Source organism: Lissotriton helveticus, chromosome 11 (genome assembly GCF_964261635.1).
Source record: "Lissotriton helveticus chromosome 11, aLisHel1.1, whole genome shotgun sequence".
Taxonomy (NCBI): Eukaryota; Metazoa; Chordata; class Amphibia; order Caudata; family Salamandridae; genus Lissotriton; species Lissotriton helveticus.
In genome coordinates, this window is record NC_136072.1 from 1,027,256,142 (window position 1) to 1,027,270,909 (window position 14,768).

Consider the following 14,768-nt stretch of genomic DNA (forward strand, 5'->3'; position numbering starts at 1 on the left):
GCAGGGAGAATGGAATGTTGGGTATTATTCCAGGTACATTCTAACCACCAAATTAGAAGCATGATAATTGACGTCTAAAGGGGACTTCAGTTAGTATATGAAACACGCATTTACAATGGACTAGGTCTTGCAATTGCGAGGTATTGCGCTATTAGCATTGTAAATGGCAATGCCTTTTATAATAATAAAAGGCATTGTCATTTACAATACCAATAAGTCAAAGTTTAGCAAAAGCAAGACCTATTGTATTGTAGAGAGCGGTGTCTGTGAAGCAGGGGCAGCACTCACCATTATAGTTTAAAGAAAGAAAAATTGAAACTGAGCACTTTGTCCCTGAATTGAGCGCAGCGCTCACCATTCAAGTTTATTAAAAAAGTAAATAAAAGCTGAAAGAAAGCGCGGTGTCCCTGAAGTGTACACCGCGTTCATCTTAAAAGCCATTAAAAAAAGTGTTGCCCATTGTACCTTGAGTGCTGTGGGGGTAGCGGTCAGCCACTTTTAAAGTTAGAGCAGCATAGCTCTCCATATGAAAAGAGGCCGCCGTTGTCCTGTGTGGGTGCACTGTGAATACAAGAAGCAGTCGCCATTGTCCCCATTAGTCATTAAACAAAATAGTGCTCACCGACTTTCTTACAGACTTGTAGCAAGCCAAGTAAAACGGCCAGTCGATATGGGGCCAAGGAGGGACTAATGAGCCTATCAGAAGCCAGCATTTACGAAGAACAGGGACACATGCCAATGACAAATATGGACGGAGAGTAGGAGAGACTTCAAGTGTATAGGTTTAGGAATTAAGGGGGATGGATGAGTTGTTATGTATGGAAGTAAACGAATTAGAAGTCTCTTGTCAGTTTTATTCAACCCTGTATTCACCAGTCTCTCTATGCTGGCACAGCAGGGATATTTATCCAAAGATGAGGTACCTCCCATCATGCATGACTGAAGGTACGCTCTTGAATTACCAGTCCAAGAAAGCAAAGATAGAGCTGCCAGTAAATCATTGAAAGCAAATAATAACCAATACCGTGATATATTGCTACTGTGTTCCTAAAGGTGAGCCAACCCTCTTCGAAATATCCAACTAGGGCATATAAAACCTTACTTTGGAGCTGTCTAGTGTACACAAAAAACACAATTGCATATATTTAATGAAAAAACTGAGCCTCCTCCTGTTACACATTGGTGTGCTTGATTTTGGAATCTGTTATCTATCATGAAAATGAATGGGAGAATGGTGGCGCTTAAGATAGATTTTGGCACTGTATTAAACCTAGATGTCTCCTACCTATGGAAAGGAGAACCATCTTGGACTTATCCTCCTAACCTGAAAAATGTAAACTTATTTACGGTTTAAACAATATTGAATGAGAAATGAGACCACTAGATAAAGGTCTATCCACAATATGCTAATTTAGAACAATAAACAATAGATGGTCCCAGGCTGTTTATTCATCACCATCTTTGAGTGGAATTTGCAAGATCCGTGTTCTGAAGAAAATAACGGCATGTAGTTTTGCATGATGGGTTTGGGGTGGAGGAGCGGGAGATGTTCATGTGGTTAATTTTTTTGTATGTCTCCCTTTTATCCACCTAAGTAGGTCATAGAGAGAATTTGCCAGTTTTTCATGTTTTTAGCCAGGGCTATACTGTATGCATAAGTTCATTATTGACTGACTGTGTTGAATGACTTACGATGCTTTGACTTGCAAACAATTACATTAAGAGCAATACAACATTTTGCCATTAAAAAAAGGAGAACCAATGCTAGATGTTTGTGCACGTAGGCAGCACCTCTCTACTATGAATCTTACACTGCTACTCAAAGCCTCCAAAGAGCTTTACTGTCCCAGAATGCTGGTTAATATTAGAACAGTTACTGTTTTCTCTCTGTACGGAGAAGATCCCAAACACTGGTCTCTGATCGGTTTCATTTTTATTATTCTCCAGTATTGAATCTTTTATAGATTCACATGCTTGATTCTTACCCGTCTTCAGGGTGGGAGTCCCACGGTAACATAAAAAATAGCAGTAATACAACATTACCATAGACCGGAAAACTCACTTAAGTAACTTTTCAGCCTTGTTTTAGAACATCCAAACTTTAACCAATCACAGCTGGGACCTCATAGTTCCCTTCCCCTACAGAGCCATCATACCTCACGTCGTGCAATAGGGAGTCCCCCTGAGCTCCGCTCAGTTACAGTATTTTCTTCTCAACCTTTGACCTTCAGTCTCAACTTTAGCTGCTCTCAAGGTATTTGTTGGACTTTATTCTTTTGACCTACCTGCTTTTGACATGCCAGAGCCTAAAAAAGGGCTGTTTAGTTCCTGTAAGACCTGTGGGCTATTCTCTGAAGACCCCCACAGTGTCTGTATTGCCTCTACCGTGACCACAAACCCAGGGAATGCAAATATTGCCGCACTTTTTCAGCTAAAACCCTCAAAGATAGGGAGGGTAGACTGTTACTCTGGCTACAGAAGAAAAAGGCTGCTTCAGATTCGGAGTCTGAGCCCGAGGAAAAGGCCCTTTCTTCCCCAAAGAAAAGGAAGGATGCCAGTCCCTCTTCACATCATGGGGACTTTTAAGAGCTCTAAATCCCAGGACAAATCTGAGTCTAAACACAACAGGAAATCTCAGTCAGAGGCTTCAAAACCCTCTTCAGCTCCTGCGTCTGCCTCTCTGACACCTCTCAGAGACCAATCTTCTTGACTGTCGACGTCATTGTTGTCATCGAAGATTTCACTCTCCTAAAAAAAACAAAGGTTCCTGCACCGTCGACAGCTTTGTTGTTGACGACGGTTTATGAGGTTGAGGGCAGCAACGGGAGCTTCGACAGCGATAACAACGTCGTCGTCGACAAGGCCTTCACCGTTGATGAGAATTCCACCATCAACTAGCGGTTCGTCGACAGTTTGTGACGACGTCCTCGCAGACACAAGCTGTCCACGAACTGCTGAGGATACCAAAGATGGTTGCATTGACGGTTGGACCTCCAACGGAGGGAAATATTAGTCTTCTTCAGCACAAGCAAATTCAGGATTACTCAAAGATATCTCGCCTTCTGGACTTCCAAGAGTCAGAGGATGAAGGTATGTTTGGCCCTGCATACAGTCCATCGAAGTTAAGGGTCAAGTGCCAAGATTCTGATGATAAGTACATTGAAGGCCATGATCCATCTTCTTATCTGGCAGGGGAATTTTCATTTGAGGAAAGAGACACATCCGTAAGGCAGAGACAAGACTCCTTCCAGGAACACTATCCTTACGATGACAGAGAGGAGGAGCTTCATCAGTTCAGGGAACCATCAATGAAAGTTCCAATGTCTCTGGTGTCCGATCTCCATCACATGCTTTGTGATTATTAAAAGTGTTTTCCGGAAGCAAATGCTCCTCAGAGGGCTTTACCTCCTCAAGAGGTACCCACTATTCTTCTGGGCCAAAGTACTCCCAAATCCACAAGTGAGCAGACCCTTCCTCCTCCTATAGGTATCACGGAGGACACTCGGGATGCTCATACGGAAGAAGGTGAGATACGAACAGACACAGATGCATATGATGAATGGGATGATTACATAGCCGCTATGCCAACATCTCCTAACCCTCCTGTTGCAGATTCCCCTCAGGCAGATATCAGGGAATTTCATGATCTTCTGGAGCGGGCTTCCAAACGTTTTTACTTACCAATGCCAACCAAACAGAGTGAGTGTTTCTATATCATTTTAAACCAGGCACTCAACGTTCAGTGAGAGCAATTCCTATAATTGACTTTCTATGGCAAGAAGGGCTAAAGTTGATGAAGACACCTGCCTCTGTTCCAGCGATTATTCCATAACTGGATAAAAAATATATGGCTCCTGATAACTGGCCTGCGTGCCTCATTGGTCACCGAGGCCGGACTCTTCGAGCATGCAGGCAGCACAGAGAAGAATCCAGCATCTCCCTGCACGGCCCCACCGGACAAGGAGGGTTGTGGCCTCAGCAATGTTGGGAAGAGGTTCTCGGCTTTGGCGGCTACCTCTTTTAGAGCCTTTAATGCCATGACCATTTTGGGGAGATATGACTGGCAGATGTGATCGGACATCTCTACTCTACTGGAGTATCTACCAGAGGATAAAAAGAAAGAGGCAAAGGATGTTCTTTTAGAGGGAGAAAGAGCTTCTTCAGAGCTCATTGAGATAGCTATGGACGTTTCATTCACTGCATTTTGACAGATGCGTCATCAGGGATGGTTAAAGACAACCACCTTTCGTCCGGAGATCTAGGCTATGGTTTTAGATATGCCTTTTGATGGGGAGTGCTTATTTGGTAAGCACATAGAAAGAGGAGTTACAATCTTACCAAGGCGGACACAGATACAGTCAAAGCCTTAGGCAATCTCCAGCAGCGCCGCTTTCAGTCCTTTCGGGCTAGAGGTCGGAGGCAATTCTTATCCCGTCTGCAATTTTAGCAGCAGTGCCAACCATATCCGCAGACTACCTACCAGCCATAGAACCAGTCTTTTGGGTCCAACACCACTCATACTTATTTGAGACCGGCAGGATTCAAGAGGCAGCAATCTGCTGGAAAGGCCCAAGACTCCAATAGGAGACAACGGAGAGCATCAGGCCCCTGCTAGCATAGTCCTACACCACGATCATGTCTTCTCCACATCCTTCCAGAAATAGATCTCCATTTCTTCAGACAGAGGGTTCTAGACATTTTCCAACATGGCCACACGCTAGAATTCATTTAGCATCCTCCAAATGTTCCACTGCTTAAAGTTCTACTCCGTCACCTTTCAGATGTCAAGAAGGAAGTAAATGTGCTTCTTCTCAAGTAGCCTATAGAAGAAGTACCCCTCAACCAGCAAAAAAGGGGGTTTTATTTCCACTTCTTTCTCATCAAAAAGAAAAATGGGATATGGAGGCAGGTCATGGACCTCAGAATGCTGAACAAGTACATAAAGTGTCAATCTTTCAGTATGCTCTCTCTTCAGGAAATTCTTCTTCAATCGAAAAAGGGGATTTTTCGGACGTCTCCCAATCTCCTTAACGCCTATTTTCATATCACCATTCACCCTCAACATCGAAAACTTCTCAGGTTCAAGGTGGCAGGGAGCCATTATCAATTCAGAGTGCTCCCTTTTGGCTTAAAGTCCGCTCACAGGGTGTTCACAAAGTGCATGGCACCGATAGCAGCCTTCTTGAGACGTTCAGGTCACCAGGTGTTCTCATACCTGGACGAATGGCCCATAAAGGCTCCGTCTTTCCAAGTGGCAGAAATTTCAGCACGAGCCTGTTGGATTCCCTTCCAGTCTCTAGGTCTTCGCATCAATCTGGAAAAATTGTTGGTCTTTCTGGGTGCACGCCTCGACACAGAACTAGGCAAAGCCTTTTCCACTCAGGAAAGAATAGTTCACATTATGGATATGACAAAGCTTCTTTCATCAAGATGGTTCGCTTCTGTGGGTTCAGTCTCAAGACTCATTCACTGACAAGGTTCGTATTTCAGCATCAATGACGGACGCCATGGACTCGTGGATGGTCAGGGACAGTCTGTCACATGGTCTCGCTTTCATCCACTCTGTAACACAGCTGGTGATGACCTTGGATGTGTCAATGGATGCCCTGTTTGCAGGAGCATCTCTCCTGGACATTTGCAGGGTGGACGACGCATTACTGCCTTGATGGGTGGAAAAGGGCAGATATTTCTGTTGGACAAGCTACACTCCGACGCTTCTTTGCTTAAGGTAGGCAGCTTTTAGCCTGCTGCGTTCTTCATAAAATGTGTGTACATTTGTATGCTTATTATTCTCCTTGGTTTTCTGATGCTACACGTTCACGTCATGTGGGATGGTTCGCCTCCCGCCACCATTTTTCTTTTCTCTTATTGTGTTTTTACTGCTTACTAGTCGGATTTAAGCATGTGAATCTATAAAAGATTCAATACAGGAGAAAAAGCAAGTTACTTACCTGCACACTGTGGTTCTCCAATATTGATATCTTTTATAGATTCACATGCGACCCTTCCTCCTCCCCGATTAGGCTCACCAATTACCTCAGAGTTTGTATACCTTTACACTTGCGCTCAAAATCTGAGGTATGGTGGCTCTGTGGGGAAAGGGAACTCTGAGGTCTCAGCTGTGATTGGCTGAAGTTTGGATGTTCTAAAATTAGACTGAAAAGTTACTTAATTGAGTTTTCTGTTCTATGGAGGTCTATGGTAATATTGTATTACTGCTATTTATTATGTTACTGTGGGACTCCCACCATGGCGACGGGGAAGATTCAAGCATGTGAATCTATAAAAGATATCAATACTAGAGAACCACAGTGTACAGGTGAGTAAATTTTTTTTAGGTCGAGCCTAGGCAGAGCACGCATGTGCAAGACCTGGAGTAATCCGTATACGGAGTACAATCCCGCCTGCTGCTTTCCATTGCTTTCCATTGCTTCCCTACGACATTGCTCAGCTTTCCTGTCTCCTTATTGGCTTCGCTCCTGAAACGTCACTTCCATTTCATGGGAAGCAGCACCGACCAACTACAGTTTACTTACACTATAGGGCTGCATCAGTTAGGTTAGGGACTACTTTGTTTATTTTTTTGCCATGGCGCCGGCTTTACGGGCCACCATGCTGCTAACGTTTATGTAAGTGCACGGGCGCTGCGCTTTGTTAAAGCACTGCGCACGCTTTCATAGTTTTCATGCATTTTTTTTATTTATTTGAGCTGTTTGGGGATGCGCAGTGTGAGAAGTTGGCCTGATATATGATGCTCACTAGTTCTAGTGATCACCTTGTATCAGTCCAAACAACCCTTATTGTGATTGGTTGTAAGTCAACCTTATAGACCAGCTATCCTAATGGTAGCATGGACAAAGCAGTCTTAGGCTAAACTCTTTTGGCATGTGAAGCCAGCTGTTTTACCACAATATAACCCCTTGAATACCAGATGAAAGGACACCACACAGGTTGTTATGAAAATAAACAGTCTATTTATTAATAACAACACCTCTGAACTCTTTATGAGGTCAGAGGGCTAAGCACATGACAATCTCTTACGAAAAATACTACAAGTTGCACGAAGTTACAATGGTGCCCTAGGGGCACGACAAACCATATACTAAGTAAGTGGAATGTGAAAGTCGATAAAAGGAATGGAGCTGTCCAGTGTGAACTCACACGCGAGATGCGTAACAACGTCTATGGACAGTACAGTTCAAGTTAAAGGTAAGTACGGACAATCCTGACTAGTTAGGACAACAACGATTGTGGAATTGGACACTAGGACAGTTAGACTACCCTTGAGCACCGAAATGCTCTCGTTACCTCACCCACGGGCTGCGGGTGCATAGGTGCCAAAGTGTTCGGGTGCTCCCGTTAAAGTCAATGGAGCCTGAAAGAAAAGATGCTGCAGGCGACCAGGAGGAAGATGTCCGGTGCAATCCAAGGGTGGATTGGTGAAGAAGAGGACCTGAAAGCAGAGGGGACAGTGTTCAAAGTCACTAGCCAGTGACCGGTGTGGAACCAGGAAGGAACCAGGTGCTGTTGTCGCGATCAGGTGAAGAGTGGACGCTTGACTCTGCAGCCACGTGGACCAGGAGGTGTCTTCGACGACCAGGATGGAGGCACGAGCTGTCCCACGCAGACTCTCGCTGTCGGCGGTGTTGGATCCGGAATCGGCGTCAACAGGCCTTGGCAAAGGCAACCCACGCGGTGAAGGGAAAAGACGTCTGGTGCGGACTAGGAGAGTCCAGGGTGCCCCTCTTTTGGAAGGAAGCAAGGGCCAGTCTGGAGCAACCAGACCAGCAGCAAAGATGCAAAGGTTCGTCGTCTAGGAGGCCACTAGCCAGCCAGCAAGTGACCAGACAACGCGTCGAGCAGCAAACAAGCAGAAGGGCCCCACGCAGATCTCGTGGATGCTGGAGGGCTGATCTTCAGGGCAGGGGCTGCTCGGGGCTGGGGCTTCTCAGTCCCCAAAGCACTTGGTCGAGTTTACCTCGGGAGTCGTGCTGGAAGCGAAGTGCAGGTTCGTTCAAGATGGCCGGTCCCACGTGTCTCGTCGCACCCACGGGTCTCAGCATTGCTGTAGATTTAGGTAGAGGTCGGAGAGGTCTGGGAATCCGGGTCTCGTCGGGCTCTGAAGTCTGGATCCTCGAGGGAAGACGACAAAGTGAAGCCGCTGGACGCTTGATGGTGCCTGCAGTTGCAGGGTGGACACTCCTTGTCCACAAGGGAGATTCTTCAGACTTCTGTGGAGCAGAACGTCGAAGGCCAGAGTTTCTTCTTGTTGAATAGTTCAGGATAATCTAATTTGGAATGGGACCAGCTCCTACCTTTATTCTCCTAAAGGGGGCTGCACTACTGACTAGGTCCCTCCCCTGGGTGGGACCAGGAAGGGGGGTGGCTACACCCCCTATCCTTTGTCCGGTTTCCCGCCAGAGCTGGGGCAGGGATGCCCCAGCAACTGGTTTGAACCGGTGTATGCACAGGGCACCTTGTGTGCCCCAGGCATGTCTCATTCCTTTCAGGCCTCCCTACCTCAATACACAAAATCCTGTCTGGGGTGGTGCTAGCACCTCCCATGGCAGGAAACCCTTTGTCCAAGCCATCCTCGCTGGAAGGACTCCCAGCAGCAGGAGGTCAGACTTGTGTCTGTGGTGGCAGCATCCATTTTGTGATGCTGAGGCTTGAGTTAACTTTAACCGGGATTCACAGTTACATACATGTTGTGTCCCTCTAGAAGGGTGGAATGCTACCCCTGTCGCCAGAATTGGCGAGGGGGTAGTATTCCAAATCGTATGACACCTTACTCGACATGTTTTGATAATGCTATACCAGAGTTAGCATTTAACCGCGAAGTTGATAATGCATTTAAGAGTATATGGTATAGCGTTATCATGGAACAGCTATTAGGACTTGGTTCCGCAAGCTGCAAACGGGCTCAGCTCATGCCAGAGCACCATCTCACATAATTCCAAGCACTCTGCCTTCAGGATTGATAAGGCCTTCCATAGGAGTGACTGATAGGAATATATGTGTCCATTTTAGGGTTAGATATAGGTATACTATATCTACAGCAAAGGGTGTTTACACCACCTTGCCCCAGCTGTCATGCAGCCAGTTATGGCAGATTTAGATGGCCAGCCAGCGGTGGCATAATACATGCTTCAGCCCCTGGTAGGCCCTGGGTGCACCTATGCCCTGGGTACCTAAGGTACACTGTACAGGGACTGATAAGGTGACCCAGTATCCAATTAGATATGTACCTAAGGTACATGGAATCCATTTTAACAGAGAGAGCAGGAAGCCTGGGGTCCTGAATAGCAGGATCCCAGGCCAACTAAGTCAAAAACCAGCAAAACACCAGGCAAAAAAAGTGGGGGCAACCATAGTCAGATATCCACCTTCCTACACGCAGCTTCTTCATCATGCAGTTGTTCGTGTTAACTTAAAGGTTTATCATATTCTGTTGCGGAGGCCGTTCTGCGCTCCGTTCTGACTTGTGCCTCAATCCTGCCTCTTCGTTTACAAGCGTTCTAAGGTATCTCGCTCCTGGCTACAATCAACGCTGTGGGCTCCGATTGACTTTTTATTTTTCTGCTGGCTTGCAGGCAAACCACACCCCTCTCACCTCCGAAACTGCAGCACGCAGCCTGGGGCGTGTGCGTGCTGATCTGCAGGCTTGGGGGTTTCCAGCTAAGCTAAAGTGACACTGGCAAGCTTTAGTCATTTAGTGATACAATGTATCTTATTTATGTGATGATTCCCCAGCGCTGTGCGGCCATGAGTCAGACACCATGATTCTAGGGCTGGGCCCAGTCAAGTTGTTTGGTTCAATTGGCCGGATGGAGCTGTGTGGGACGCCATGTCTTGCTGCCAGAGCGCCTTGGGAAGTTTGAGAGGAAGGCCATCGCCATGGCGGCTCCCTGGTTTGAAGGTGGGGCAGGGCTATCTTAAAGCTGTTGTCTGGTCCCAAGGGCCACCATGCTGTGGGGATTATGATGGGCGCCGTTGCTTGCTGTGAATGTCATTTTGTCGATCCCGGCTGAAGAAGAGTGCAGTGGAGTGGACGTTGCGGGAGTCATCTGTCACACTCACTGAACGGTAAGGTTCGTGCATTAGCCGGCGGCCAGTCCCTTCAGAACTCACAACAGGGACAGTCAGCCTGGACTGAGGCGAGCAGCATTTTAAAACGATATGATTACAGGCGGGGTGTTGGGATCATCACGGCCTGAGCCTGGCACTAGTGCTGCAGAGTGTTCGATGTCAGGCTGCCTCCCTGCCCTTACATTTTTCTCTCACTCTCTTACTCACCACGGCTTGCCCCACCCACCTCTTCTTGTGCCTTGGGAAGACACAGGGCCTCAGAGTCGGAGGACTCACTCATCTCCGGCCCTGTGTGCCGGCAATCATTGTTCACTGTGAGGACTGAATATGCTGGCCCCCCAGGCAAAACGGTAAGGCCCCCACTCGGGCTCTTCTCCTGACACACCCCACTGGTGTAACGAAAACTGAGGGGGCCTCCCTGCACAGTACGTAGAGGGGCCCCCTTCAGGCTCAATCATGAGCTCTCTGGCCAGAGTGCAGTGCCAATGGGGCCCCTTGGAGCTTGAGGCCCCCCCGCACCGCGTGGGCTGCGAGGGCCTGTGTTATACCCCTGACACACCCGGGATTCTTCAGTAGACTCTTTCTAAGTTCTTCGCATGGCAGTCGTTGCTGCTGTGTCCTCACGTGACCCCACGCTCAAACCATCACTAAGAACAGGAGCACAGAAATTCAGCTCTGCATTTACGGCACTCTCACCCAGTCCCCGTCATTCTGTATAGTCTAATCTGCCTGGTTGCGGTGTTGGTTACATAGTATTTTTGAGGGGTCCCGGAGTGGGGCGACCCCACAGTTGGTGACATAAGTTGAAGTTATGCAGCATTTACTAAATCGTTTTAATTGAGCTGCAACGGTTCAGGCAAATACTGAATTCACAAAACTGATCTGTAATCCATGGACCACAAAAGTCAAATGTGCATATCCAATTCCGTCAGTTGCAGTTCACTTGATACTAGACTAAGGGAGCTGGTTGAGCATGTTTCAGTGAATTGAAGGTAGTGCATCAGTTTAAAGGTAGACGTGATTACAGTGCTTTTGGTCCTAAATGGCATTCTTTTTTTTTTTTTTTTTTTTTTTTTTGGGATCAAAAACTTTTATTGCATCTTTCAGTTACACTGCGGAACGCCTACAACCCGTTGGGCCGCCCGCTATTATTCAGTCAAGTCGTCAGTGCTACGTTACATACACTTCAAAGAAATATCAAACAAAATTTTTTAGCATGATAGCCTTTTCAAGCACAGGTCGTGGCATTTCAAGCAGTTAGCCAGTAAGTAATGGTTGTTGATTTCCCAGTTTTATAACCAAACAAACAAACAGAGTAACCATTAGGAACAAGATTGTGGTCAAGTGTAGTGTACCATTGATCAATTACAAGTAACCCACGTAGGCGTCCCATGACAGAGCCTTCTAAAGTGTCGTCCCATCCCTTAAGAGTTAGGTCTATTACTAAGCCTGTGGGCCTGTGATGTGTAATACCATGCATTCCTGGCCCTATATCCTCGCGAGGTATAGGAGCGTGTGTCTCCCCTCCAGTGTTCGTCCCCCTCGCTCTCACACATTGCTTATGCAACTATCCCTCCTCCCCTTCTCCATCTGAATCGTCCAGGTCATCCTCCGGCAACGGGTCACATATCTCACCTCTGTACGTATTCCATTTTGACCAGATTTTATTCCATTTCCCTGGGCAGGCGCGGCTAGAGTATACCGCCCTTTCCGTCACCATTGTCTTGTCCATGTTCAAACACCATTGTGACTTGGTCGGTGCTTCTGGAACCCCCCAGCGCTGCGCGACATCTCTCTTTGCTACCATTAATCCCACCGTGACCCAGATTCATCCATGCCGTGAGAGATCTGTAGGTTCCCATATATTGAGGAGGCACCTCCTCGGGTCAGGTAACAGTGTCAATTCTAGTGTTTGCGAGATTGTTCGTAATATCTGTTTCCAATATTCTTGAATTCGGGGGCAGTCCCATATGGTGTGGAAGAATGTACCCTCCTCCCCGCACCCACGAAGGCAGTAAGGGTGTTCTATTCTGTGAATACGATGTAGCATTGTTCTAGTGTAGTATACCCTACGTACTATCTTCAATTGCACTAGCCGTAGTCTCGAGGAGATGCCGACCTCCCTAGGTGACGCCAGTGCCTCACTCCACTCATGTTCGTCCATCCCACCAGTGTCCCCCTCCCACTTCACCTTCAATGTCAGTGTCGGGTCTGGTGAATTGTTAAGTAGTTTGCGATAGACAAGGGATGTTGCACGTTCTATCATAAATTCAGTAAGAAGACGATCCTCTAGCGGGGAGGACTCCGGCAGGTCGGTGTCCACAGGCAGCACTGCCAGTATTGCGTGTCTTATCTGGATGTACCGGTAGAGTTCCCTTTCACTGAGGTCATACAGGTCCTGCAACCTACTGAAGGGTATCACCCCGCCTCTGTCCCAAAGATCTCCCACTGTGGAGATCCCTATCGTGTCCCAATGCGAAAACCCTTTGCTGTTTCTCATGTGACCGAGGATTCGGGAGTCCCACAGTGGAGTCAGCTTGGTGATTATCCCTTTCCATCCTAGTGCAGCTGTCGCTGCGTGCCATACCGCGACTGTCAATTTGGTGGGTCCCACTAAGGAGCGCAGTTTGCGGTGATCGTATAGCGGAGCCAACATGCTATCAGAGCCCAGTTGTCCCCTGTCGGTTCGGAAAGCCGGCTCACCCTGTGGAGCATGTAGCCATTGGTTGATGGGTTTAAGGTGCGCTGCCCAGTAGTATAATTTTAAGTTGGGTAGGGCGATACCCCCATCAAACCAACCTCTATGCAATTTTGATTGGGCGATACGAGCAGGGTGGGTTCCCCACAGGAGGCTGGAGACCAATGCCGCCACCGTTTGAAAGACTTTGGGGGCTATCGGGTATGGCGTGTTTTCGAGAACATATAGGAACCTGGGCAGAGCCATCATTTTGTAAAGTGCGGCCCGTCCCAAGAGCGTCAGCGGAAGGGCTGCCCAGAACTTGACGTCTCGTCTGAGTCTATCTACGTGGGGTTTCAAATTTTTTTCAATGAATTCCGTAGGGTCCCTGGTGACATGGATGCCTAAGTATTTGAACGATGAGCTCGCCACCCGTAGGGGGCAGCTCGGGTCAAGGGCTGGAGGTTGCCCCTTCAGAACATATAGTTCCGATTTATTCCAGTTCAACGTATATCCCGAGATCCTGCCATGGGCATCACAAAGCTGTAACAGGGCCGGAATTCCGTCGGTAGGATTAGTTAAGTAGACCAGCATGTCGTCTGCGTAGAGGGACAGCCGGTCCTCCCAACCCTCCCTCCAGCAGATGCCCTTAAGTAGGGGCGAGGTTCTGATGAGCGTGGTGAGGGGTTCCAGCGAGATCGCAAATAGCAAGGGAGAGAGGGGACAGCCTTGTCTTGTACCTCTGCCCAATGAAAATTTCCGTGAGATATGGCCATTGGCTATCACTCTAGCTTCCGGGTCCGTATAGAGCAACCTGACCCACGCAATGAAGCGGGGCCCAAATCCCAGGCGTGACAGCGCCTCAAACAAATACGCCCATTCCACCAGGTCAAACGCCATCCTGGCATCGAGTGCTAATATTACTGCCTGGGACGTCACCGAGTCTGCCCTGGCCAGCACGCCATGTAGGCGTCGTAGGTTCAATGCCGTATTCCTGTGTGGCATAAACCCGGACTGGTCCGGGTGTATCAGAGAAGCTAAGTGGGGCAAGAGTCGCGTCGCCAGGAGTTTGGCTAGTATCTTTGCTTCCACGTTGAGCAGTGAGATAGGGCGGTAAGAGGAACATTCTTCAGGTGGTTTGCCCGGTTTGGGGATGGTCACTATAGTCGCTATTCTTTGGTCAGGCGGGAGTGTGCCCTTCTCCTGACATTCTTTAAACATGTCTAGCAGATGTAAACCAAGGGCCTCAGGCATTGCTTGATACCACTCTACCGGTATCCCGTTAGGCCCCATGGCCTTACCCGGGTTCAAGGCATGAATAGCTAAGTGTATTTCCTCAGTGGTGATATCCATCTCCAGTTCCCCTGATGCTTCCGGGGATAATGTTTGGACCTCGATCGGTGCTAGCACGTCTCTGGCCATTTCCGAGGTGACCACCCGGACAGGGGTGTACACCTTGTCAAAGTGGTCTGCAAGGAGATCCACAATACGCTCCGGGTTAGTATGCAGCGCTCCACCTCTGTCCCTCAGACGCGGGATTCCTCTAGAATTCCCTTCCCGTTTATCGAGCCATGCCAGCAGTTTCCCGGCCTTATCCCCCACCTCGTAGACCCTATTCTGGGTGTCTGTCAGATGACCCTTGACATGCATGCGCAGATGGTCGCTATAGATCTGTTGTTGCAGTGTCAGTGCGTGCAGGGCGAAGGGAGTTGGGCACTGTTCGTGCGTCTTCGCTAAGTCCTGCAAGGTCAGGTCTATACTGTCCAACTCTCGGGAGCGTTCACGCCTGTATCCTGTGATGGTGTTTATGGCTTCCCCTCTCAGGACTGTCTTATAAGCCTCCCACAGTATCTCGGAGGAGTGCACTGAGTGTATATTTTCAGTAAAATACTGCGACGTTACCTTTTTGAGTGCTTTACGGACCTGGGGAATCTTGAGATAAGCGGCCTGTATGGGGAACAGTCGCCTACGTGTTCGTGTCTGCGAGGAGAGTGTGAGTGTA

At 48.0% G+C, this 14,768-nt stretch overlaps 1 protein-coding gene across 4 annotated transcripts in view; it reads left to right on the plus strand.

Moving 5' to 3' along the window:
* The window catches only part of HECTD4 (HECT domain E3 ubiquitin protein ligase 4), a 2,216,728-nt gene that overhangs the window by 1,775,375 nt on the left and 426,585 nt on the right, over positions 1-14,768 (plus strand). The gene's annotated exons all lie outside the window — the stretch shown is intronic.